The sequence below is a fragment of the Protopterus annectens genome, chromosome 9.part0 (genome assembly GCF_019279795.1).
Source record: "Protopterus annectens isolate FY-2018-M chromosome 9.part0, PAN1.0, whole genome shotgun sequence".
NCBI lineage: Eukaryota > Metazoa > Chordata > Ceratodontiformes > Protopteridae > Protopterus > Protopterus annectens.
In genome coordinates this window covers 518,726,527-518,754,518 of record NC_056743.1, presented here as the reverse complement: position 1 = coordinate 518,754,518, position 27,992 = coordinate 518,726,527, and the positions used below count along the sequence as shown (strand labels likewise).

The window sequence follows — 27,992 nt, the reverse complement described above, 5'->3', positions numbered from 1 at the left end:
CAGATCCCTTATTACATCTTCCGTATTTAGGTGACTACCACCTATGTGGTAGTTTGTGGGTACTTTGTTTTTTCCAAAGGGGATGACTATGACAGCTTGAGGCCATGATTTTGACACCACATATCCGTCTCAGTGAGACCCTTTTGGAGGATGTCTGTCAGCCGGAGAGTCAATTATAGCCCTTAGTTTGCAGTCATCTGTGAACTTGGTCAGCCATAGTCCTCCTGTGCTTGCCTGTACCTCTGACAAGTATATGCCGAACAGGAGGGGTCCTAGGACTGAGCCCTGGGGAATGCCACTTGTAACTGGTTTAGAGTCGGACCTAGCTCCCGCAACTCTCACCATGTGGGTTCTGTCTGTCAGCCAGTTGGTAACCCATCTTGTGACGTACGGGTTTATGTTCAGGCTGGTAAGCTTGTCTATAATACCAGAATGGGGAATGGTGTCGAAGGCCTTAGCGGGGTCTAAGTAGGCTGCGTGTACCACCATTCCCTCATCTACAGCCTTGTTAACTGTCTCAAAGAAGTCCACCAGGTTTATGAGGCATGATCTGCCCTTAACAAAGCCAAACTGGGTAGGGTCCATTGTTTGGAGGTTCCCAATGTCTCTGTTAATGAGTTCCATGATGATGATGCATTCCGTAGCCTTGCAGACCAAGCTAGTCAGGCTTATAGGGCAATAGTTCCTGGGGTCTGTTGTGGCTCCACCTTTGTGGAGCAGAATAACTATTGCTGTGTGCCACTCTATGTGTATATAGCCAGTGGAGAGGCTGAGTTTGAACAGTGTGTTTAGGTGAGGGGTTAGTTCGTCTTTGAACTCATGTAGGATGCAGCATGGGACACCATCCGGTCCCATTGATGCTGTGTTTTTGGCTTTGGAGAGGGCTGTTTTAACCTGAGTGTCTGTGATTTCAGGGACTCTACATTCTTCTGGTATGGTTATGGGCCCTTTTATGGGTGAGTGGGAGGTGAAGTTCGCACTGATCCTGTCTGCCAGGATGTTGGCGATATCGGTCGGTTCAGTGTATTTTGTGCCATTGTGCACTAACTCCAAGCAGATCTGAGCATTGCCACTTAGATTCTTGATATAGCTAAAGAATGCCTTGTGGTTATCTTTGGAGTCCTTGGCAATTTTTCTTTCAAAGCTCGCCTTGGATGATTTTATGAGGGATCGTAGTTTCTTGCCGATACTGATCAGGGATGTCTTCCCTTCTTGGGATTTTACTCTTTTCTGTAATAGTTTCCTCCTATTGTATAGCTTGTTTATGGCAGGAGTCCACCAGACTGGTTTCCTTTTCTTGGAGGAGTGAGTCTTGGTTTTGCTTGAGATGGCACAGACCATGCATTCTTGTAGCTGCCCATAGAATGCATTAGTAAAGGATTTTGCAGCTTGGACAGTGTTACCCTTCAGCATGGGGGCATTGAAACTTTCCACCTCTGTCTTAAGTAACGTGAAGTTTGCTTTTGAAAAGTTTTTCACAGTAGTTTTCTTGTCCGGGGGTGGGGGTGGAATATGGATATCCAAAGTGATTTGTTTATGGTCAGATCTAACCAGTGAGGGGTTGACCTCTGGTGTGGAACACTGGTCGCCCATGTTGATGACCAGGTCCAATATGTTGTCACCTCTGATGGGAGTGTTGACCAGTTCAACCAGGGCATTTGAGTTTATAAATTCTAGGAAAAGTTGGGCAATGGAGTTAGTACTTGAGTAGTTCTCCCAGTTGATGTTTGGGTAATTGAAATCACTCAATATTAGGGTGTTTGGTAGGACCTTTATGTTTCCCAGTGTTTCCAGAAATGTGGAATGGGGGTCCTGGGACATGGTGGGAGATCTGTAGTAAGCTACAATTTGAATTGCAGTTTTGCCCATTGTTAGTTGCACGTGGATGATCTCTGAAGCATTGCGCTGTGCCACTAACCTGGAGGTGTGGGTATCCATGATGAATATGGATATGCCCCAGCCTTTTGTATTTCGGTTTGGGTTCTGTGGCCGAAATGTATGGTATGAGTTGTAGCCTGGTAGTGCTGAGGTGCTCTCTGGAGCCTTAAACCAGGTTTCTGTTACTGCACATATATCGATTTTCTCCATACTAAGGAGTGCCTCGAGTGCATGCATTTTGAGGTTTAGACTTCTGGCACTGAGTAGCCTTACTTGTGCTATTTACGGCGGTGGGTTTGTCTTTTGAGCCTTGCCTAAAAAAGGCACTATGGGGTTGGAAAGAGCCTTGGCCAGTATTCGAAAGACCAAGGGTGACAGGTACAAGCCATCTCTAGCGACGCAGCATGGCTTGTCCAGCATGTCATCCCAGGCGGATAGACACTGGATCCCCTTTGAATAACACCAGAAACTTAGCCAACTGTTGAAATTGAGAATTTCTTCTTTAATCTGTGGTATCAATCTTGGTGAGGGCAGGACGCTACTCAGGGTCAGGGTTATACCGGTCTGGGCTACGTGATCAGAAAGCTCTTCCATGTCTCTCCATGTAGTTCAGGGAGGTATGGCTCAGGTCATTCACACCAACATGGACAATGACAGAGTCAAATTTGTACTTGTTCTGGAGTGACCTGAGTGCTTGTGTTATGTGGTGGATCCTGGCACCCGACAGGCAGCTAACAGTAACCTTCTCCTTATTCAGCCTAGTGAGTGGGACATCAGTGTGCCTGACTATAGAGTCATCTATTACTAGTGTGATGGGTATGTTATTTTGCCTTGAGGGCTGTGATTGCGTGGCACACTGGTTTTGTGAAGTATGTGTTGCCTGGTTTGTGTTGGGGGGTGTAGGTTGCTTGGATGTCTGCTTTGGAGGTCTCTGTTGCTTTTGCAGATTTTTATTTAGAGCCTTCGAGTATGTTTTCGTGTATTTGTGTGTGTTTTTTCGCCAGTGCTGGTTTAATGGGTCTATGTAAGACTGGTGGTGCGATGCAAGTATTTCCCTTCTCCTCTTGACTGTCTGATCCAGTCTTGGGTTGAGAGAGCTTAGCCTCTGGTTTGGCTGTATAACTGCATCTCTCGCATGTATTAGTGTTTGTTGGTAGGAGGAGGGGGTTGCCTGTGTATATGAGGCAGTTGCAACATTACCTCAAAATGCCCAGATTCACCAGCTGGACTGGAGAGTACACCAGAAACTGCCCTTTGGACATGCCTGGATAGGTACAGTGAACTGTTTTACTGGATGGCTGGTAAGGTCGAATAGAGAGCCTTGACCTTCTGTACAGTACAGGAGGGTCTAGTGCTAGGGTTTACAAGTGCTTGCTATAAGTTTTGAGTAAGTGCCGGGCTGAGAAATGAATGGCTTGAGTGCTTAAGCTGAAAGTTTGTCTAGTTCCAAGGGAAAAATTGAAGACTTTGTGGAGCCGGGAATAGTTTTACCCTAGCTAACCAGCGCTCAAAACCTGGCAAATATGGTATTTATAGCAGGGAAATGAGAGAGATAAAAAATTAGCCCAAAATGGACAATAAACTACTAATTTCTGGGCTGAAACCACTCCTCCAGGGACAGATAGGCTGCTCAAAGCTCCCCTCTCTCACAGGTGATCAGAGAAACTTCCTTCTATCCAAGTAAAATATGGCCAAACACAGAGATTTGTAACACAGCCCTGAATTCAGCACTAACCTGAAAAGTGGACTATACTAGCTTAGAAAGGCAGGAAGCAAGTAAATATATATTTTTTTGTTTGTTTTTTTGTTCAGAAAATAAAGCAGATACACTCAAAAAAAACAGTTTAAAAGCACAGAAAAGGATACTTATTGTTATATATCGCAGATCACAGTTGTAGTCAATGGCCCCAGTAATAAAGTAGAAAGAAACAAATGCAATAAAAACAAATGAATAAAGTGCAATATATATATATATATATATATATATATATATATATATATATATATACACACACACACACACACACACATACATACATACATATATAAACAATAGAAAACGAACAAACTGACTTAAACAAGTTACCCAATTAACCAAAAAAAGCTCAAAACTGAGCCCTGTTACAGCAGCCTTCAGTCAGACAAGTTCTAACTGCACACCCTGCTTACTAGGGTACAGGGGAACCTTCTCCAAAAAAAGATGGCCTGGATCAGTGCTTAAATTATACAAATGAAGCAAGATTAAGCAGGCCTGAATCTGGTCTATGCTACAGCAACAAGGCACACCAATTTCAGAAAGAAACATTTCAAATAAGCAGTCACAGTAAGACTGTGACTAGAAATTCCCAGCTCAGAAGGGCAGAATTTAGCCTCTCCTCCCACAAGAGTGTAATGCAGAATAACTGGCCTGAAGCCCAAGTGCTTAAGCCAGAACTAATATACTTTTAGAATAGCAGACACTGGGTCTTCAATCAGTAATTCCCAGCTTAGAAGAGTGTAAGCTACCTCTCCTGCGACAACAGTGCAGACCACAAACCTTCTTAATGTAAAACAGCCTGTTTGAAGCCCAAGTGCTTAAACCAAAAGACTTAAAATAAGTTACAATTTAATTAGGCTAAAACCAAGCAGTAATAAATGCAGCAGTATAAAAAAACTGAGTACTTTTAAGAAAAGCAAAATAAAGTAGGAGGACACAAATACAGTAAAAGCAAATGAATAAACTGCAAAAATGTTTTATTTTTTTTTTAAGTGCAAGAAGAGAGAAGGAAGAACCTAAGTGGGCTGACCTTCTCAAATCTTCTTTCTGTATTAAGCAGAGTGAACACTAGACTAAGAATATGATCTAACTGTACTCGGTTAAGTGAGCAAATGAGATGGACCCAGGAGGGGTGTTCTAATATAGACTTACGGGAGGGGCAGGCAATTCCAGAGCCACCAACACAGGATCAGGGACGGAGGGTGGGAAACTAACTGCAGAGAGACGCACAGCACACTGTTCAGAAACACACAATTAGGAAACAGAAAAATGAAAATAAGTACAAACTTGCAGTTTTAAAAGTACTGTAACAGAAGACTAAAATTCACGACTGCAAGTTTCACAATTTCAGCTTGTAATGCAGATGTTTGTAGCCAAGCAAGTCTTTCAGGAGTTGAGCATAAAATGCCAACTCAGCTCTCTATCAGACCCGCAATGCATAGAATACGCAGTATATTATCTGAAGTTCATTTATGGATCATGGTGTTCCAAAACTCAGTAACAGTGGCACAGGCTAAAGGTCAAAATGTTGAGCCTACTGTATGCTCAATGGAGATGCAAGATCTCCTTTCAAATCGGCAGGTGAAGTAAATGAAAACATAGCTCCAAAATATCTCTCCTGACTCTTGTTTAAAACACAGAACAAATATCTGCAAAGTCGAGTTCCAATGACAACAAAGCAGCATGACTATAATGTTTCAAGCAGGTCCAAGACAAACAGCTGTGGAACCCAAACCTTGTTCAAAGCACTTCTACTAGATAACATTTCACTGGATTCCTTTAATACTGAACAGACATGATATGAATTTGCTAACATGCAAAAACATCATAAAGCAGGGGCAGCCATGCAATTATCCCCATGTGTTGTTTTTAAGAAATTCCTTGTAATTAAGTGATAGGATATTATGCTTTCTACCAAGAAGCAGACAAGAACTTGCCTATTGTTGGTGCTCCAAGGCTGTTCATTAATTAGCCCATTCACAGCTAATGTTGCATTAATGCAGCACAAAGTTTTTCAAGTTTGTAGAAAATTATAGGGCCATCATAATACTTTAATAATGATTTAGTTTTCTTACCTATCAATTTATAAATAAATCTCAATTAGCATTTTAGTCCTCCTTTGGTTTATTTATTTTACATTTGTTAACCGGGATTGTCCGACTGAGTTGAAGAGCCCTTTTTCAGTGGAGGCCCGGGGAGAAAAGGTCCTACATATTATATAATTTTCATTATAAATTAGCATTAAACATCAATGTTACAGGATTATTACAAGGCATTAAGTAGCAACACAATGTTATACAGTGTCAATAATCAGGAGTATAGCATAACTATTTCAAGATGTATAAAAAGAAATAGGTCATTAAGATGAGTATAGTTTTTGGGGTAAGTAGTTAAAAAAGCCCAGTTTTACCATGATATAGTTGCATGAAGGCAAGACAAATACAACAGAATGTTTCGCTGAGGCAATTTGCTTAATAGCTTTTAGAAGACAGTAGAAAGAGTAGTCAAGGAAGATTAGAGAGATCTACTGAGAACAGGGAGTTAAGGGCAGAAAGTAAATTAACGTATGAGAAGTAAGGGATGTTTAAGGAGGGAGAGTGTAGTGGCAGGACCAGTGAGTTTTAAAGTGCTCTTTGGTGGCTGTCTTAAATTGTTTAGGATGTGTAAGGATCCTTATTTCTAGTGGGAGCCTATTCCAGGCAATAGTGGGGTGATAGCTGCACATGTTGCGTCCAAATTTAGACTTGGGTTTGTAGATTAGTAGTAGGTCTTTTTTTATGTGACAAAACAGCAAGCAGTGAAGTGTTCTATTTAAAAATACATATAGTCCAGTTTTTTTTTTTTTTAAATGAAGTCTGCAGGAAAGATTTTTTGAAAGTTTAGTTGATGACAATGTTTTGAGTGATATGAAATGTTATTTTGTTGAATAATGGTGACTGATTAAATATGACTGCTGCCATTTTGCAAATGTCAGCCAATTGCACACACTAGGCCACTGAAGTTACAAATAGATGCTTTCTAATGCGGATTTGAATTTCTTCCATGACTGCCAAACCCATTAAAAGAATGTACTTACAAAATCATGTCTTACTGTTATTTAGGCCTAGAGGCCAATAAGTCTATTTACTGAATGTTTTCAGCATTTTCTTTTTTAATGTGTACGTCTATTTAGATCTTATTAGTTGTTTGTTTTGCATTTTATGTGCTTTACTGTCATTTACAATATGTACAAGGGTAGTGTGACAGCGGTGAGGTCTGCGGTGGGAGTGACAGATGCGTTTAAGATGGAGGTGGGATTGCATCAAGGATCAGCTCTGAGCCCTTTCTTATTTCCAATGGTGATGGACAGGTTGACAGACAAGATCAGACAGGAGTCCCCGTGGACTATGATGTTTGCAGATGGCATTGTGATATGTAGTGAGAGTAGGGAACAGGTGTAGGAGACCCTGGAGAGATGGAGATATGCTCTAGAGAGAAGAGGAATGAAGGTCAGCAGGACTAAGACGGAATATATGTGTGCGAATGAGAGGAAGGATAGAGGAAAGGTGAGGATGCAAGGAGTAGAGGTGGCAAAGGTGGATGAGTTTAAATACTTGGGATCAATAGTTCAGAGTAATGGTGAGTGTGAAAGAGAGGTGAAGAAGAGAGTACAGGCAGGATGGAGTGGGTGGAGAAGAATGTCAGGAGTGATTTATGACAGACGAGTACCAGTAAGGGTGAAAGGAAAGGTCTACAAGAGAGTATAGAGACCAGCTACATTATATGGGTTGGAGACAGTGGCATGGACAAAAAGGCAGGAGTTAGAGCCGGATGTGGCAGAATTAAAGATGTTAAGATTTGCACTGGGTGTGACGTGGGTGGAACAGGATCAGGAGTAAGTATATTAGAGGGTCAGCCCAGGTTGGAAGGTTTGGAGACAAAGCCAGAGGCAAGATTATGCTGGTTTGGACATGTGCTGAGGAGGGATGCTATTGGGAAAAAGATGCTAAGGATAAAGCTACCAGGTAACAGGAAAAGAGGAAGGTCTAAAATAAGGTTTATGGATGTGGTGAGAGAGGACATGTAGATGGTTGGTGTGACAGAGCAAGATGCAGGACAGGATGAAATGGAAACAGATGATCTGCTGTGGACCCCTAACGGGACCAGCCGAAAGAAGATGACTGTCATTTACAATATCATCTGTGTCTTCAGTATCATGGCCAATGAGGTTTATCTGAGGCATGATTATTGCTAATTGAAAACTAATCTTCATTTGTTTAATCATGATATACAATTACAAATATTTTGACAAACATCTGATGCATATGCATTATGGCTGTAGATGCCAAGCAAGATGTTTTTCACTCTAAAGGAGGCCACTGCTACAATTCTTGATGACGATGAAACTGACAAAGCAGACACAAGTAGTTCTGCTTCCACCAGTTTGATCAACACTGCGGTTGTCAAACTTATAAAAATGAGTTGACTTCATGTCATGGTTTGCCAGATGATGTGGTTGCTGGGTTACTTGAGAAGATGCATTATTCAGTCTCAAAATCAGCAACCAACTACTGGTTGGCATGAAGAAAAAAATTAATATTCAACTACCAATTAGAAAATCAAAAAGGCAATACATGCCAAAACTGGGAAATGTAGCTACTGAAATGAAAAAAGAGTGCAAGTACAGTACTGCGCGGTAAGACTCATTGTGAAGCAATGCGAACGTGAAGAATGCCAGTCGAGCATCAGACGAGAGGGAAGCTGGAGAGTCATGAAATACCTGCAGCAATAAACAAAGGCAAAAGCAAGAAAAAAGGTAAAACGACTGCTTCAGAACAAAACCTGCTGCTAACAGGCAACGGCACCTAAAATAAAATGGACACATTAGAAAATGACAGAGTTCCACGCCAATCAACAGTGAGAAGCACACGGTGTCGCAGCTTGTAGGTAATCTTGGTGATAAACAGAAACTGGATCTTTTACAGGAATGTTTTTTTTTAATGAAGTCATTATTTCATCACCAATCACAGCAAGCTGTATGCAAAGTAGTACAATTGACAGGGGGTTGATATGCAACCATTTTGATTTCAGCACTTACTGTCAGTTCTGCTCTTTACAGGTTACCACAGACTTCACAGATGTGTGTGTGTGTGTGTGTGTGTGTGTGTGTGTGTGTGTGTGTGTGTGTGTGTGTGTGTGTGTGTATATATATATATATATATATATATATATATATATATATATACATACACACACACACACACATATATATATATATATACACACACACACACACACACACACACACATATAGAAAGAGAGAGAGAGAGAGAGAGAGAGACACACACACACACACATACTAAAAATACTATGGACAGCAAGTGCCATCAGAATTTCAGACACATCAAGACAAACCTTCATGTGTGTGACAACACCCATATTCAGCAAAATGACCTGTTCAAAATAAAATGCTATTTAGATCTAATGTACTAAAAGTTTTCAAAGTCTGTTGCATTTTTGTACAAGATGAGCACAAATGAAGAAAGGATTCCATACTTTAGCAGACGTTCAAGCAAAATGTTCACGAAAGGGAATTCACTTCAATTTGGTTTCAAAGTCTGATGCCTCTGTTCATCTGATGGGTATCTCTCAGTTTCTTCCCTATTTTTGGTTGAGGTTGCAGTTTTGATTCTGACTTTGGTCTTGGAAGCAATGTTGCAATCAATCTCCTTTCCAAAATTCACAGTGCCCAATAGCATGCAGTCTATATCAGTACATTTCTTCACGCCTCACAAGCTGATGATCAAAGCAAGATAATTAAAGTTCTATTCAACTGCAACTCTCCCTAAGCCATGAATAATTGGTAGTGAACTGAAAGGCAGCAAACTGTTGCGAAAAAAAAAATGTAGCAGTTATGACTGTATATCTGACCCTTCAGAATGAAGTATTGTTGAAGTGGAAAGACAATGCTATTGTGACTCTGGCAACAGATTTTCAGAATGACAATGCACTTCAAACTACCAAATGATTTTCACACACTGAATGGAAAGTCATCAGTATTATTCTGTCCACTCTTACCCGATGCATACAATGCTAATGTGGATGGAAGCAGAGCAGACATACTGAACAACTTCATGGCCAAATACCAAAGAGGAACACGGGTAAGAAAATTACACTGCATGCTCTTGAACAACTTTTAATGAAGCTAACTTCTGCCATAAATCACCTGCTTTTGTAGACTACACATTCATTCTATTTACTCTCCTATGCAAAATTACATATCCTCATGCTTAGCCTGTAGTCTTCCAAACTACAGGCCTGACTCTAGCAATTTTTTTCTTCCCGTTACGTTTGTAGATCATTACTTAAAAGTTTTGTGCTGTAAAATTACGTACAGGCATTCTGGAAATTTCTGCTGTTTACATTTTTTAAACAGAAATATGCCTGTCCTGCCCTACCTTTCAAACTCTTGATGGCCATCAGTTAGCAAAACTGAAACAAATACAATGTCATATAGTACTTTGCATTGAGAAAACCTCATTTCAGTTAACTTGTATTATCACTATCCATAACGCACTATAATGCTGCAGGGGATTTTTCTGACCATGTTGTTGTTGTTTGTCTTTCGGCTTTTCCCGGTAAGGGGTCGTCACAGCGGAACTCCGGTCCGCTAATGATTTGCATAATATTCATAATTTATTACAGACTATAGTACAAACAAAATGAATGTTATAAACAGATTAATGCTGTATAAGGAAAGAAAAACCTAGCATTGTAATTTCCCTAATGCACATCAGACTTTTCATATGACTTGCGTATAGCATTGGGGAGGCGACTCGTGATTTAAGATGGCAAGACACGTCAATCAGATGGCGCTATAATAGTGGTGCACAGCTTTAGTGTACCAGCAAACAAACAAATATTGCACCCATTTAAGGAAGAATGAATGCCCAAACAGCTACTACTGCTTCTTATGGTGGAATACGTCTTTAAAGCATGATTTGCATCTGATAAGTGGAATTCTGTAACATCTATGATTAACAGCAATAAAAATACTAGCAACGGTAACCACCAACATGCTACTTGGTTTTCTCTGCAGATTTCTCAGTTACACATTTATTCATTTATTTACTTCATTGGTTCATATGTGTGTACTAGGCTAATGGCCCTGGAGCCTTTACAAGCCTAGTCCATAGAAGTGCCCTGGCATTGTGCCACCCCCAACATTAGTTCCCAGTACCTCTATCAAGTAGAACCACTGGAGTGATCTCTGGGGTGAACTTTTTAGTACCCATACACTCAACAAGATTTCTCTTGAAGAAGGACAGCGAGGTGGTCTGCATGACATGTATGGAAATCTATACCAGAGCATGGGCAATCTCTGGGTAAGGAATCTGTCCCTCCAGCATGTTCTGTCAATTGTGGTAATACGGTTGAAGTCTCTAGAGCGTGTGGTGTGGAGGGAGTGGGACTTCTTTAGATGTAGCATTTCTAACATAGCTGGGTCAGACATGGCTTTGTAAGTCAAGCAGCGATCGCCTCTAAGCAGGCGATACGAGACCAAGAATAGCTCTCTGTCCATGTAGGACATGTATTTAATGCCTAGGATCCTCTTCGTCAGGTACTTCCTGTGGCCTCTCCAGCTATTGCAGGTGTCTAGTGAGGTACATGCCAAATGGGGCATTATATTTGATAATTGGACTAATGAGGGAAGAGTAGAGAGAGACTATGACCTCTTTCTTCCTGGATGCAAAACCCTTGGTAATGAGTTGTGCCACACAGAAGTACTTCCTGACCACAGTGGCAATGTGGTGGTCGAAGGAAAGGTTGCTGTCCACCTGAATCCCCAGATCTCTTATAACGCCTTCAGTGTTCAGTGGGCTCCCATTGATGTGGTAATTAGTGGGAACTGAGTTTTTACCAAAGGGGATGACTATCAATTTTTTGGCGTTAAGATTAAGGCCATGGTTTCGACATCAGTCATTGGCCTCAGTGAGGCCTTTCTGTAGGATGTCTGCATCACTTGGGGAGTTCATAATGGCTCCCAGTTTGCAGTCGTCTGCAAACTTGGTCAGCCAGAGTCCCTTTGTGTTGGCCTGGACTTCTGAGAAGTAGATGCCGAACAGGAGAGGACCCAGGACTGATCCCTGTGGGACTCCACTCATGACTGGTCTGCAGTCTGACTTGGAGTCTGCTACTTTCACACTGCGTTCTGTGGGTCAATTTGCAACCCACCTAGTGATATAGGGGTTGATGCCTAGTTTGGTGAGTTTATCAATAATTCCTGAGTGAGGAAAGGTATCAAAGGTCTTGGCCCAATCGAGGTAGGCTGTATGCACTGCCTTACCTTCATCCACAGCCCTGCTGACTGACTCAAAGCGGTCAACCAGGTTTAGCAGGCATGACCTCCTTTTCACAAAGCCAAACTGCATGGGGTCTAGAGTTTGGAGATTTCCTACATCTTTGTTCATCAGGTCCATGATGATACGCTCCATAGCTTTACATATCGGACTTGTCAGGCTAATGGGGTGATAATTCCCAGTGTCTGTAGTCGCTCCCCCTTTATGGAGAGGGATGAATGTAGTAGTGCGCCATTCAGTAGGGACAAAACCTGAGGTGAGGCCGTGACTGAACAAAGCGCACAGATGTGGTCACAGCTCGCTTTGTAGTTCATGTAGAACACAGCCAGGGATATTATCAGGTCCAATGGAAGCTGTATTCTTGGCCTTGGACAATGCAGCTTTAACCTGTGCTGTGGTAAAGCTGGGTGCCTGGCATTCTTCTGGTACTGTGACTGATCCTTGTGGGGGGGGGGGGTAAAGTTGGCACTGAATTTGTCGGCAATATCTGTTGCTCACTATAGGAGGTACCATTGTGCAATAACTCAGAGCAAATCTGGGTATTACCGTGGAAGTTCTTTATATAACTATAGAAGGCTTTGTGATTGTTTTTAGTGTCTGTCGCAATTATGCCTTCATAGCTGGCTTTGGAGAATTTGATGAAGGATCTCAACTTTTTGTTAAGGGAGTTCTTCCAGTCTTGGGAGTTCACATTTTTCTGCAACAGTTTCTTCTTCTGTTGTAGAGTTTATTAATGGTAGGGGCCACCAGAATGGCTTCCTTTTTTGGAGAGCATCTTGGTTCTACTGGGTATGGCTAGTTCCATGCATTTATATACATGTTCGTACAGTGCACTGGTGTATGATTCGGCAGTCATGCAGCTATTTTCTGTTGGCATGGGTGCCATGAATTTAGCCACTTCTATTTTTAAGAGCCCAAAGTCAGCTTTAGAGAAGTTTTTCAAAGTGGTTACCTTTGCAGGGGGGGGGGGATGAGATGTGGATTTCCATGGTGATTAGTTTATGGTCAGATCTGACCAGGGAGGGACTAACTATTGGTGTAGAGCAAAGGTCGCCCATGTTAGTAATAACAGGTCAAGGATGTTACTTCCTGTAGTGGGGGTCAGAATGAGCTGGTCCAAGGCATTGGAACTGATGAATTCCAGGAAGCATTGGGTCAGTGTATTGGTGCTGGAGTCGCTTTCCCAGTTGATGGGGGGAGGGGGGGTAGTTGAAGTCTCCTAGTACGAGTGTGTTAGGTTGGACCTTCACAGATTCCTGGGTGCTTCGGAACGTGGAGTGAGAGTCTAGGGAAATGGTTGGGGACCTATAGCAGGCTATAACCTGGATCGCCATCTTACCCAATGTTAGTTGTACCTGAAGTATCTCAGATGGGTTATGCTGGGCTACTAGTCTGGAGGTGCGCATATCCTTTATGAATATGGAGACACCACTGTCTTTGGAGCTTTGGTCCATGTTTTGGGGCCGAAAGGTGTGGAATGAGTTATAGCCTGGTAGCGCAAGAGTGATTTCTACAGTTTTAAACCAGGTCTCCGTTAGAGCACAAATGTCAATGTTCTCCATTTTGAGGAGTGCTTCGAGCGAGTGCATCTTGAGATTTAGATTTCTAGTGTTGAGCAGCATGACCCTCAGGGTGCATTTATTTATAGCTGTTACAGTGATAATTTGGTCTTTGGAACACCACCTAAAAAAGGCACTATAGGGGTGGCAAGAGCCTTAGCCAGTACTTGGAAACCCAGGGGTGAGAGAGATGCAGGCCATCTCTGGCAAAGCATCGAGGTTTGTCAATTATGTCATCCCAAGCAGACAGATACTGCATCCCCTTAGAATGACACCAGAAACTTAGCCAATTGTTGAAGTGAATCATTTTTTCTTTGTACTGCCGTATCACTCTGGGTGATGGTAGGATACTGCTCAGGGCTAGGGTAATACCTACCTGGGCCACAAAATCCAAGAGTCCCAACATGTCTCTTTTCATGTAGTCCAGGAAGGTGCATCTCAGGTCATTCACACCCACATGGTCAATGACAGTGTCATACTTGTTGTGGAGTGACTCGAGTGCGTGTGTTGTGTGTCGGATTCTGGCACCTGATAGACATCTGACTGTTACCTTCTCCTTATTCAATCTAGTGAGTGGGACATCTGTGTGCCTCACTATTCAGTCACCTATGATTAGAGTATTGGGCAAGTTGTTTTAGCCTTAGGTTGAGGGGCACACTGTTGAAGTGAACTGTGTCTCCTGTGGTTTGTACTGTGTTGTGGTGGTTGAGTGCATTTCTGTCTTGGAGGTCTCTGCTGTTTGGGTAAATTTCTACTGACAGCCTCCGCGAAGGTGGGTGTGAGGTTTGTGTTTTTATGTGAGAGCTGTGATAGTCCATTCTGGAGGGCTGTGTGTTCCATGTGGTGTGGTGCAGGTGTTGACCTTCTCCTCTTGACCAGCTAGTTCGGGCTTTGCTGGACAGTGCATAGCTTCCAATTTGGTGATACAAGTGCATCTCTCAAGTCTGAGTGTTGGGAGGTAAGAGGAGAGGGCTGTCTGTGTACATGAGGCAGTTGCTACACTGCCTCAAACTGCCTAAGTGCACCAGGTTAATAGGAAAAAGCACAGGGAACTGCCCTTTAATCATGCCAGGAGGGGTGGTCATAAATACTAAGTACTGGAGCTATTTCTGTGAAGAATGACTAGTGCTGATGGCACTTGGGTATGCTACAACAATTGTTACAAAAACCTGTTGAAGTGCAAAGCAATTAAGCTATTAGAAGTGCAAGAGAGAGAGAAAGAACTAGTAAGGTCCAAGGGAAAAACTGATGAGGAGGCTTTCTTGCACCAGTAATAGTTTTACCTTAGCTCAGCGCCGCTGCGTGGAGCTTTAACAAGCGCAAACGCGGGCTTTTACACCAGAAAGTTGAAAGGATGGAAAATTTCTGGTCCAGAAACCACTCCTATTGTGGTAGACAGGCTACTCAGTGACTACCTCTCCCACTAAGCCAGAAGGCTTCCCTCCAACACAAAAAGGCTCGGGGGGGCTCAGAAGCATACAAACAGTCCTGGACACAGCAAATCTGTATTTGGACTAGACTAATTACAGAAAAGGTGGAAAACAAGCTTAGAACTTTTTTTTTTTAAAAGAAAAGCAGCTAAAACAGCAGTAAAAACAATGCAAAATCCAGTGGAAGCTAGCACATTTGAGTGTGTAGCAATATTAAAGCAAATACAGTTTAAATAAATGCAATTAAATTTAAAAAAAAGACTAAAAACAAGTGCAGAAAGCAGTAAATAAGGAACTAATCAAAATGGAGGCACTTGGATGATCTCTCTCTCCTTCCTGATGCTCTTGCAGTCTGCAGGACACCAAAACTGGCTCCGGGCTGCTTAAACAAAGTGCAAACCCGGGTTTGAAATGGTTACTTGACAGTACCAGGAAAATCTACTGAAACCTCTTCCTTTGCCGAAATAACATGGGAAGATAAGCAACTGTCAAGGGCTCTACATTCTAGATATATTTGCTGTCTAAAATATTATGTTTATTTAATGTGTTTAATTTATATAATATGTTATTTAAAATGTACTTAATTCAGCTTTATCTCTACAGCTGACTAGCCAGAGGCGTGACTGGAGTGGAATGGGTCCTTTAAACAGTTCACTTACCTAATTGATAAATTATTAAATAAATGAGTCCATGCAGTGTACAAGTGGTGATGATGACATACAACGTCACATATACAACACTGCAGTCAGCATTCTAATAATTCCACTATGCAGACTAGACTTTTGTTTGACTGATTAAAGAGTTAACAATGGTTCCAAGAATACACTGGAAAACCAAAGTACAGCAGGTAAATAACACAAGCTGTATCAAGTATTGTTTGGTGGGGAAATAACATACTTCTATTTCAGGGACAAGTATATGTGACCGATGACAATGCTTAAAAACGTCTTCAGATGATGGCAAAATGAAGAAAGTTATTGCTGTAGTCGTAACACTTGCAGTTTCAATACTTCCATCCAAGCTCAGACCATTTTTATACAAACACTGACTGCTGCTTAGAAAATTGCCAAGTACTGGTCACCATAGTGAAACTAGCTCCAAAATGCTCAAATGTTATGTTTTTGCAAACTCGCAGCAGCACTACCACACTCGCACACTTTCACCACAGATGGCGCTACACTTGAAACTGTGCTAAGTAACATGATTTTTTTTAAACACTGTCCTATACCTGCAGACACTGAATCAACACTAAATGAATGATGTGCACCACGACCAATGACAAGCTGATATTCTCAGTGATAATCTTCTGTATCAGAATCAAATGAAAGAAGTCATGCTACAAGACCACACTGCCTGCAATAAATGCATCAGTTTGACAACAGTTTTATCATAAAGCCAACCAAACCATTTTTATTAAAACACTTCCATATACATTAGCCTAAATTATACTTTATTTAGATGAAGAGCAAGTTGATCTTTATCACTACTAAAACACTGGGTTGGTAGTTAATCCATCTCTCTTTTTGTTACTGAACTCCAATATGAAAAACAAGCAACTTGTACTAACACATAAATAAATACTGTGACTATATTAAAAATATATGGGTAAACGTAAAACTAGTTCAAACACCTACAGATAACATTACTAATGTCGACACACACAAAAGGTTAACTCTTCAATTCTCATGTTCCAGTACATAACTTCAGAGCATGCAATAACTGTCCCCATGTGGAGGACTAATTATGTATACTAACTCCAAAATCACACAATACCAGGAAAAGGGTACATTATCGATCCCCAGGGATTGCACAATCTTGTTTACCCTTCGACCCAAGTGTGTTAGCAAAATAAGAAGTTATGTACTTACCATAACATTCCATGTTTGTTGTCCATCTCGCCTAGGTTCAGAGCCAATCTCTGCTCTGACTCGGCCGAATACTAAAGCTCGAGAGCTTCCACTGGCTCAAGGCTAAGGCCTATCTCCCATGATGCCCTGGGCCACATCCCCAGATCTTGTTTGCAAGTGAGAGATTTATACCAATCCAAATCAGTACAGCAGAAATATGTATGTACACACATATATATATATATATATATATATATATATATATATATATATATATATATATATGTATATGTATCTAAGCATATACAGATGTTTACTTTTAATGCTTTCGTCAGATGACTTCTTCAGAACCACGACAGTAAAATATACATCACAATATATATATATACACTTTAATAGCAATTATTAAATTACACTGTTTTAACTTGTCTAAAAACTACACAAAACAGAATACAATCCAAAAATACTTAATATATATGTATATAAAATTGATAAACAGACTCATAAAATCACTATCATTTTCTAATTTGTAATTTACGATCTTTTAAAAAACACTTAATATTTAATGGCACTAGTCAAGCCAGGCCTCTGATCTGCCTGCAGCTTAAACTGCCATTTAGCTTCCCTTTGCTCCAAATAATTCTTAAAATTTCCTCCCCGGATGTCTATAGTGCATTGTTCTAAGATGGAAAACAAAAACTTTCTGAAACCTGAACATTCAGAACTATGTTTGTACAGTGCTTGGTTTTTGTCTTTCTTTTTTATGTTGTATGTGTGTTCTTTCATCCTTGCATTCAAACTCCTGGTAGTCATGCCAACATAGAAAGTGTGACATTTGTCACATACTGCGATATAAACCACCCCTTTTGTTTTACAATAAAAATTGCCTAGTATAAGGAATGTGTGGTAATTGAATGTACGGTATTTCTAAGATATACCTGCACATAGTACAGTGAAAACACTTATACATACCCCTAGGTTTGTGACTAGTGGATGAACTGATAACATTTTTGTATTTGTCCCTGCCTTTTTCAAATAACCCTTTGAAATTATAATCATCCCTGTATATAAACCTGGGTTTACCCCCTATGACTACTGATAGGTCATAATTTCCTTCAATAACTTTCCAATTGTGTTCTATTATATTGCATATACTCATATTGTCCACATTCATGCTCATACCAAAACACAAACAATCATCTTTGTTACAAGACTTTTTTACATTAGGCATTATGCCCTTAATCAAAACGGGGGAATATCTAGTCTTCTGTTGGTCCAAAATACTTTTTGCTAATTCCCTCAAAAGAACTTCTTGATATCCCCTATCTAAAAATAACTGTATAATATATTCAAATTCATCTGCCAATTGTTGGTCATCACTAGTCATCCTGCTCGCTCTGATGAACTGCCCTTTAGGTATGTTGTTTCTCATAAAACTAGGATGTTGACTGGTTGCATGCACATAGTTGTTCTTAAAGGTCTTTTTACGAAAAATCTTACTCTGAAACTTTCTACTTGCTTCATTCCATGTTAACGTGACATCCAGAAAATCAGTACAACTTCCTTTGTTTCCCAAAACAAACTTCAAGAAGTCAGAAACTTCATTTAACTTGTGACAAAACTAATTTACTTCTGCATGACCCCAACTTAATACAAAAAAACAACTTATCTATAAATCTCTTGTAATATATAATGTTAAATTCACATTTCAAAGGTTCTAGAATACTGTGTTCCCACCACCCCCATCACTATATTGGCAAAGGTGCTGGGGAACCAATAGCCACCCCCTTTATTTGTTTATAACATTTTTTGCTGAAAACAAAAATTTATTTCAAGTAGCACTTCTTAGGCATCACAGTAAAAATTAACTACTGTGCTGTGCATATCACTAAATACTGATGTAAATACACTCTAACACAATCAATGCCTTTACAATGAGGTAGAGATGTGTACAAGGAAACGACATTGATGGTGAAAATGATATGCCGATTTGGGTCGAATACCTGGGCTTCACTGATCTAATACTGTTCAAGAAGTCCCAAGAATCTTTTAAAAAATATTCCATTTTGACAAGTGGATTCAACACTGCATCAACCATCATGGAAATACCATTAGTAACATAGTTAGGGGCAGAAATGATTGGCCTAAAAGGGGGGGTCTGTTAGGCTTTTGTGGGAAGAATGCCAAACATAACCCCCACTTTCGGATGTTCCATATCACAAAAATTGTACATAACTGAATCTAAGTTCCCATACATCAAATTATCATAGAGAAAGTTAGAAACATACTTAAAACCGTTACTTATGTCACTAAAACCAACTTTCCTATATTCACGTTCATTATTGAGCATGGCTTCCACTTTGTTAATATAATCACTTTGATTCATTAGTACTAACATTCCCCCTTTGTCACTTTTCATTACTCTGATGTCATTGTTGTCTATCAAATCTTTCATAGCCAGTCTCATGTCTAAATCTAAATTATTATAATACTTGTTTTTGCTGTTCATCTCCCTCAATTCCTTTTCACAAATAGTTTCAAATACTTGAATGGTGTGTATTAGTGTAGGATTATAACAGGAAGGTTTAAAAAACATACATTTACTTTCCTTAACATCTTTCAAAATATACTTAAGATTTAACTTTCTCGTAAATTTTTTCAAATCTAAATTGGTATCGATGACATTTGCCCGTTTGCTGGGAATAAAATTTAACCCCAACTTCAATACTTTGATGTGCATACCATTTAATTCAAAGCGAGATAAATTTAAAATGTCATTATCCACCAGTTGCTACTTAATCGTTGTCTGTAGATGATTTAGACATCAGTCTGGCTTTATTTCTCATCTTTTGTTGTTTGGAAGCTTTCTGTTCCTTCTTGGAACCTAAAAAAGCTTTCTGTTTTGCTCCAATTGAAATGTCACTTTTGTTAGTTGCTGAATTGACTGTATTTCCTTGAGAATTGTTGCCATCACCAATAACATCCTCACACTCAGAAACACTACTACTTTCGTAATCGTTCAATGCTGCCAAGCCTGTCGTCGCTCGGGGCAAAGCTTCCGCTGAATTAAAGGAAGTTCTCCACTGGTTTTGTTTAAGGTGGACTGGTGGAAACATTGTTTTCTTAATGGCCGCACCATAATAATTCTTTTTCTCTTTTTTAAGAAAGGTAGAGTAGGCAGTGCCCATATTGTATGCAGTTATATAGTGTTCCAGTTTTTTATTTTTCCGTTCAACCAACAGTCTTTCATGCTGTTCAGTGTCATTCAGTAGGTAATGCTTAAGGTAATTCAGTGACCAGAGGGTGAAGGCCGCTGAAGAAAAGGCACGCTTTCCATATCCGTCCATAGTCTTGGATTCTTTGTTAGGAGGATGAACAGATGAGGAGGTCTCTGATAGCGCCTTCTTGGTGGCTGCCCCCATCACCATTGCATCTACAGGGACACCCTTAGTCAAAAATTCCTTCTCTGAGGGAGCAGTGATAAATATGTTAGGCCACCACGGAACAGGCTCCACTGTATCAAGCGATGTCCAGGCCTTACGGGATATGATGCCCAACAGATGGTCATATAGGGGGTCACCCAGGAGGTGAAGGACAAGACCAAAAGCCACCAGGTGTACCGATTTGTCCTCTGAAGGGTTGGGGGGCTTTCAGCTACCCCTCTATTTCAGGATCTCAAGGATGTCCGCAAAGGAGACATCCTCAGAAGGGCACTGTGGGGAGCTTTCAGACTCATCCAAATCAGTATCAGAAGTGACAGACTCAGACAGTATGTGTTTCCTCTTGCACAGTCTCTTCCAAGGGACTTCCTCAGAGAGGTACTCCGGAGAAATTTTGGAAGAGAAAATGCCACCTGCAGGGGTTCCTGAGGTTCTGGGTATCTGCTCTTGGGTGGGGGCGGTGGTGACCAGATAGACTCTGGCACCTGGGAGGGGGGAGAAGTTGGCTCCGAGAGCAGGGTTGGGTGGAGACAGCACTCTCTCAATAAGTTCAAAAGACACCACGCTCTGAGGAGACCCTCCACTCTTAAGAGACAGAAGGTGGACTCCTAGGTGGGGTAGGTGGCTCCGAACATGAGGTAGGAGCCAAGCTCAACCTAGCTGAAGCACGGAGGGGCAAGTCAGGTCGGACTGCCCACAACAGCTCCCCTCCCCACACCAGACTGGCGAGCATCGGCTCCTAGACTCGACATCGAAAGGAGCAGAGGACAGAGCAAAAGTCGGAACCAAAGGTGGTCTTGGCGCCAACAGTTCAGCTGCTATTGGATCCAAACTCTCAGACTCCATTGACTCCAGAGTGATCGGAGGAGGAATTGAAGCAAGCTTTGCATGGGATGGCTCAGATTCCTTCGGGTCCGGACATGACAAAATCTTTGCCAAGGCTGGTGTTCGAAGCAATCTCTTCATCACCCGCTCCATATCTTCATCAGATAAACTCCTGGAAGAATGGTTAGACAAGGAAGGAGATCTACCTTTCTCCAGGATGGGAGATTTCAGCGTTGGAGATATCTGCTCCAATAAAAGGAGACAGACTCCTCGATACTTCGGCGCCAAAAGTGTCCATGGAGCCGACAGAAGTTGTTCCAGGGCTATCGGAATAGAGAGCCTTCTGTTCCGATGACCCAGTCTTTTTTGGTGGCTCCAAAACTGGAGCTGTTGTAGCCGGTCGTTTGGTTGACTTTGACAGGGTTGATGAAGGGAAGGATTATTTGGAGCTCAGAGCTGTCTAAAGCTTCCTGAAAGGGCCCTTTCAACAAACCCCTTGCCATCAATTTATTTCTACGCTCATGCAGCACCCTGCTACTGAACCCGTGACATATGGTGCAGGGATTCTTTAAGTGAATGGCACTGAAGCAATAAAAGCAATTTGTGTGCCAATCTGTAAGAGACATCTTTTGTGTGCATTTATCACACTTTTTGAACCCTGACTGCTTATGCTCCTTGGGTTCACTTTCTTTATCCTTGTCTTTGGACATTATGCGGTAAGAAAAACAAGGCCAACACTATAAAAAACATTCAACTACCTAAGGGGAAACTACCTCTATATCCTAAATTTTTTTTTTACAGCAACAAGCAGAAAGGAGGAAAGGAAGAATAAGAATCCTGTCACTTAAACGGATTCTTCTACAGAGACAGGACAAGGAAACATGGGGGGAAGAGGCCCTCTATCTTAAATTGGCCGCGAGAGTACTCTGAAGATAAATGGAAACTCTCTTGGGGTTTGGGAAGGGATTTTACCACTAACTGCAGTTACCTAATGCAGACAACACGACAGACTAACTCTCTAGGCATAAATGGAGTAGAAGGAAAGAGTTTTAGATAAATTAAACTAACAAACTATACTTTCCCAACAAGCCAGCAGGAACACTTCCTGATCGCTTGAGCGGCAAACTAGATCTGGGGATGTGGCCCAGAGCATCATGGGATAGGGTTTAGCCTCGAGGCTGTAAAAGCTCTCAAGCTTTAGTATTCGGCCAAGTCGGAGCAGAGATCAGCACCAAACCAGACCTGCAAGAAGTACAGCGAGATAGGACAAAACAACATCAGATGTTAACTTTAAACACAATCAACCAAATTAAGAGCTCATACACATACCTATATATTTGTGTGCGCATGTTAACATGTGTGTGCAGATTGATAGATAAAATGAACACCACAGGTGCAGTAGGATACTGAAGCAGGTTCTTGAAAATTCTGTCCAAATCAGTGTCCTGCAGGGATAAAAAGATTTAGCGTATGACCTACGAACAAGCTCCAAAAGGATTTAATTTAGATGATTTTCCAAATACCGGGTACTAAACATAAAATAGCTAGTTAAGCAGGTATCCATTTCCAGCCAAGTTTTCTGCCAAACTAACTGACCTCAGCAGTATTTGTTCATTTATATACTTTGTACTCCTACATCACTGATCTCAAAAGGAGCTATAAATACTATGACATGTACTTGTCAGCAGATCAGGGCTTAACACTCCACAGTTAGTTCATTTTTTATTTTACTGTGTATGTAAAACTGGGTTTAATCAAAAACCCCTTTTCAGCACAGGCCCAGGGAGAAAATCTACAATATATTACAAACAATTTGTTTTAAAAAGACATTCATTAAAATACATAAACTAAGTACTATACACTATTACATATACATTTGCTAAACAGATTACATTTGTATGAAAGTAGAGGAACTATTACAGGTATACAAGATACTTATGCATTAGTAGATTTTGAACATTGAGTTTTTGAAGAGGCTTATTAGTGGGTTTGTCAAACAATTAATAGATCATGTGATTACTGCTTATTAAAGCAAAGAAAATGAGGTGAGGGAAGGAACTACGCAAGGCAGAAAAAGTTAATACTGCAGTTAAGAGGTGGTGTATAAAGCAGGTTCAGAAGCAATTATACATATGGCTATCATAATGTTTATATTACAAGTACAGAGGTAGGAGATGAACAGTGTCACAAAGCAAAGTATATAGCTGAGAGATACTACTAGAACTATTCAGGAATTGGTGACGAATTCTTGTGGGGCATAAGATTCCAAAGGAAAAGAAAGGGTTTGCTAATACGGCAAGCTGAAGATACCAGTGGCATTTATCCTGGAGGTGTACAGGGGCAGATAACGTGATCGGATAGGTGAAGTTTTAGTTGTGTTTTAAATGAGTTTGCATTCTGAATGGACTTCAGTGGTAGGGGGGTGTGATTCCACAGTTTATCAACACTATGTGAATAAAGACAGTCGCATACAGTATTAGATGATTTGGTTACAGTGATTAATGATTTTTCTCTAGATCATAAAATTCTATTGGGGGAGTAGTGTTGTATTAAGTTATGGAATGGGCAATTTTCTGGCTTAAAGAGGAGTCTGTGAATTGTAATTGGCTTTGAGAGAGAGATGGGTGATGCGGTAGTTCTAAACATTTTAATTATCTGAGGGCTAATGCAGTGGTGTTTTTTGTTATTGTTTACTGCAAATGTGGCTAACTTATAACTTTGAGCAAGTTTGGACAGTTTTAAGACTTTTAGTGAAGACTGGGACAGCATAAAGGAAGAAACGGGTGCATGAAAGTAGAAGTTGTGTCTTCTTCAGGCAGTGAGGTAGATTTATACCTGAATAATGTGACTACTTTTTGATGATTTTTTTAACCATGTGTGATACACGGTGGTTGAATTTTATCTTGCCACCTATGACACCACCCAATAATTGTGTTCTATTATGGTGCTGTTGGCACAGATGATAGTAAACAGCGTTCTTTTGGTACAGATGTCTTGTGGGATGAAAGCAATATATTTTTCATTGGTGTTTAGTAGTAGTTGTGAATTATTTAGCCACATTTCAATTAAAATGAATCATTGCATAAGTTCTTGGACTTCAGAGAGAGATCTGGCAGTGTAGATTAGACAACACCCATCAGCGTATTGAACTAGGGTAGCATTTTTTTGTAGCAGTATAGAGATCCTTGATGAATATGTTGAAAAGCATGGGGTCTAGTGAAGATCCTTGCGAGACCGCAACACTAACTAGCAAGAAGGTAATGAAATAATTGTTTCCATATTTCTCTGCTTGTTCTCTGTTTGAGAGGTAGCTAGGCAGCCATCACAGTGAAGAGGTAGTGAGCCCCAAGGATAACAGTTTGTGAAAAATCTTCTGGTGGGGGACATTATCAAAAGCCATCTTGGAAGATGGTGGAGACTACACTTCCAGTGTTTCTGTGACTGCTGACTAACAAAATTCAGTAAAGTAGTAGGTGTGGTGGGTTGAAGACAGACCTATTAATAAGTTGCTTATGAATACATTTTTCTAATTTTTGATAGGGGAGATAAAATGGCAATTGCTCTATAGTTTGAAAGATCTGTATTGATTCCACTCATGTGCAATGGAATAATGAACATCTTTTTCATTGTGAGGGGACTTTATTTTCAGATATGGATCGATTTACCAGAATTTAAACTGAATATTCAATAGCCTCAGATGTCATTTTAAGATATTCACTCAGAAGATGTGTCAGGGCAATTGTATTAAGCTTTAGTTTTTTTGAAGTATTTTTGAAGGTATCTGTAGGAACTGGTTTGAAGGAGAAATGCTGAAGAGGGTTATTTAAATAAGGACATGGCTGGTTAATGCATGTTCGAGCTGTATAAAGTGGGAACTGAAATGCTTGGCTATGGAATCTTTTTTTTGTTTCTCTATGTTTGTCGTGGGCTGTGTAGCTTGTCCTGGATTTAACAGTCTATTGATTGAGCCCCAGAACAGTGTTGGATTATCAGCGAGTGTTTTGATTAGGTAAGCTGTAGGTTTTCTTATCTTTGCCAGGTTGTTTTATTAGGTTTTTCAGTTGTCTATATCCTAGCAAAGTAGCCATTTTAATTTTTTATCCAGACCTTCCATACTTCGTTTCCTTTTTCACAGGTTGTTCTGATGCCAAGGATGGCCATGGGGCAAAAGTTGGCTTTGACTATTTTTATTCTGGGGATGAATTGTGTGTTTAGAACACCAAAGAAGACTCTGTTGAACTCAGACTGCGCAATCTATGTGAAGAGCCTTTAGTGACCTCCACTTAAGGAGGATGTACTATATAAATAAAATTACCAGGTGTCAAAGATGCATTTTAGGGCTGCTGCTTTGGTACCTTATGGTGTAAACTGGCAAGTGACCACATAGGCTGTCTGACAGTTCTACAGGATACTTCATTCTGAGGGTATGTTAGAATTCAATCAAGGGTTGACTGTCTGACTTTGCCTATGCTACATCTACTTGATATGGTTGGATCAACTTGTACAGATGCATATGACTGTTTGGATTTTAAGATTTGGCATTATATATTAACATCAACTAATATTATGGTTTCAGAAGGGATTTTTGAGGAAACCCAGCAGATAAAAATACTTTCCAGGGTTTTAGTATTTTTATCTAGGGTATGTATATACCCGTGACTGAGACTGTCGTTTGAGTGCCTAGAAATCCTACTAAGAATCCTAAAACTAACAAAGCTTGCAGTGTGTACGGGAAAGACAGAGACATCATGGGTTTCTGGAGAAAATAGTGACACCACCAGCTTTTTACTGGTTTATCTAATCTGATAATGTTATAGCCTGGTGGGGAATTTCTTCATTTCAATTCTATCCCCCCCAAAAAAAATAAAATAAAGATACCACCCAAGCTATATTACAAATTTCAAATACTCTATACCACTCCTCTCCCATATAAACTTGACCTAAACACATACCTTCTAAGTATAACATGAGGAAAGAAACCATGAGGGCAAACATGACAAATGACTGTGGACAGCTAAGCCCAAACTCTTCTACATTACTCAGTCATAGGGGTTTGTGGTTCCAGTTCAGTTTCATCCAAGTAACTTAGTCAAACATCAGAGTTGACATTATTAGAGACCAAGGCATTACACATACTCCAGCCATTTGCTTTATGTAGGATTCGGATTGTTATAATTCCATTACTTTCACTTTCCCTTCATAAATATGAAATCATTAAGATTTTACACATTTGAAATTGGTAAATCTCTTGAACCAGAAACAGAACCAGAAATTTCAACTTCTTTATTGTTATTTACAGAGGTTGACAAAAGCAGCAAGTGAGAATACTGTAATGATCACGTGCTATTTTAAAATGACTATCACATGCTAAGAGGCAAAGTCTTAGCCAGGCTCTGAGGGGGAATTCTTCACAATAATTAATGTCACTAGACTATCATGCCTTTAGAGAATTTAAAATCTATTATCATTAAGACAGTCAGCCTAGACAGTGCAGCAGTTAGTGTTGTCGCCTCACAGCAAGAGCTTCTCCAGTTCAATTCTCAGCTAGAGTGCCTTTTGTGCAAAGTCTGCATGTCCTCCCTGCTGTCGAGTGAACTTTAAAGACATGCAGGTGGGTGTGTGCACACCTTCTGTGAAGGTTGGGCACCGGGGTGGCAACTCAACATTGTAAAAATACACTGCCAATCAATAGCGGACCGGTGATCCACTGTGGTGACCCTAACCGGGAAAAGCCGAAAGTCTTTTTTTATCATTAAAACAAACATATGGTGTAATTATAATCTTTTACATTTGTGCTGTTTTAAATGAGGTAAAAATAAAAGATGTCAGGTAAATCCACGCTTGACCCAGGAAGAGTAAGAATAAACTGATCCAAATGCAGTGTCCTTAACGCAGGTTTATTGTTTTAACAAGTAACACTGTTCTACAGTAGCTTCTTCAGAGAAACAGAACCCAAAATAGCGCCAAGCATTTAAACTAGTAAGTGACGTGAGCACGTATAATCACGTCACTACAAGTTACAAAGTGATATGCGTTAACTAACTACAAAATGTTAATAAGTCTGAAAACTTAATATACATTACCAATTCAATGCTGTGTTACAGGAAATGTTTATACATTAAAAACAATAAGAAGCTTAATACTTATAAAAAAGATCAGTAGTTACTAAAATAACGCTCTTTATACGATGTCACTATACTACTGCAAGTTATCTAAAATGCTTACATAAAGAAATTAGTAGTAAAGTAGACTGTATAGTCTAACTGTTTAATTGGTTAGGTAGATGAATGATAAATAAATAATAACAACACCTCAAATAAGGGGAATTTTTAGGAGCACGCAACAAGCAGTTTCAGAAGTACAAGAACAAGAATCGAAACAACTACCGGTAACATTTGATCCTACTGGCAACAATGTTGGCACCTTTGAAGGGAAGAAACTAAGGATGATAACTAATGCGCAAGGGGATTTTAAAATTTACAACTTCTCTAGCATTGAACTTGACTATTCATTAATTGAACTGCTGGCTCATGGGAATACCTTTGTACCAAGCAAACAATTTAATTTAGCAAGAACTATCATCGACTTAAAATGTTATGTGAGGAAGCTTAACCTGCACTTATTGTTTAACAATTCAGTTTCCACAGCTCTAGACACTTTAAGATGTAGTAGTACATTTAACCCCCCTTTACACCCTGCGCTATTAACTTTCGAAAATATATGTGAATTAGATATTAGACATCTTGGCTCAACGCCATATTTAAGTAACAAACATGTGAAATCTAACATATCGAGAGAGCAGTTAACTTCCTTGAATAACCTCTGTGCATCTCCCGTGAGGGTTATTAAACCAGATAAAGGTGGTGGCTTGGTCATCTTTGATAACTCTGAATATATTACTAAAATGTTAACAGTACT

At 40.2% G+C, this 27,992-nt stretch overlaps 1 non-coding gene across 1 annotated transcript; it reads left to right on the top strand.

Annotated features, from left to right (window-relative positions):
* The first annotated feature begins 7,811 nt into the window (after positions 1 to 7,811).
* LOC122812455 lies at positions 7,812 to 7,944 on the top strand. Its single transcript, XR_006366445.1, has one exon. It is a non-coding gene; the product is annotated as a U4 spliceosomal RNA (small nuclear RNA).
* The last annotated feature ends 20,048 nt before the right edge of the window (positions 7,945 to 27,992 follow it).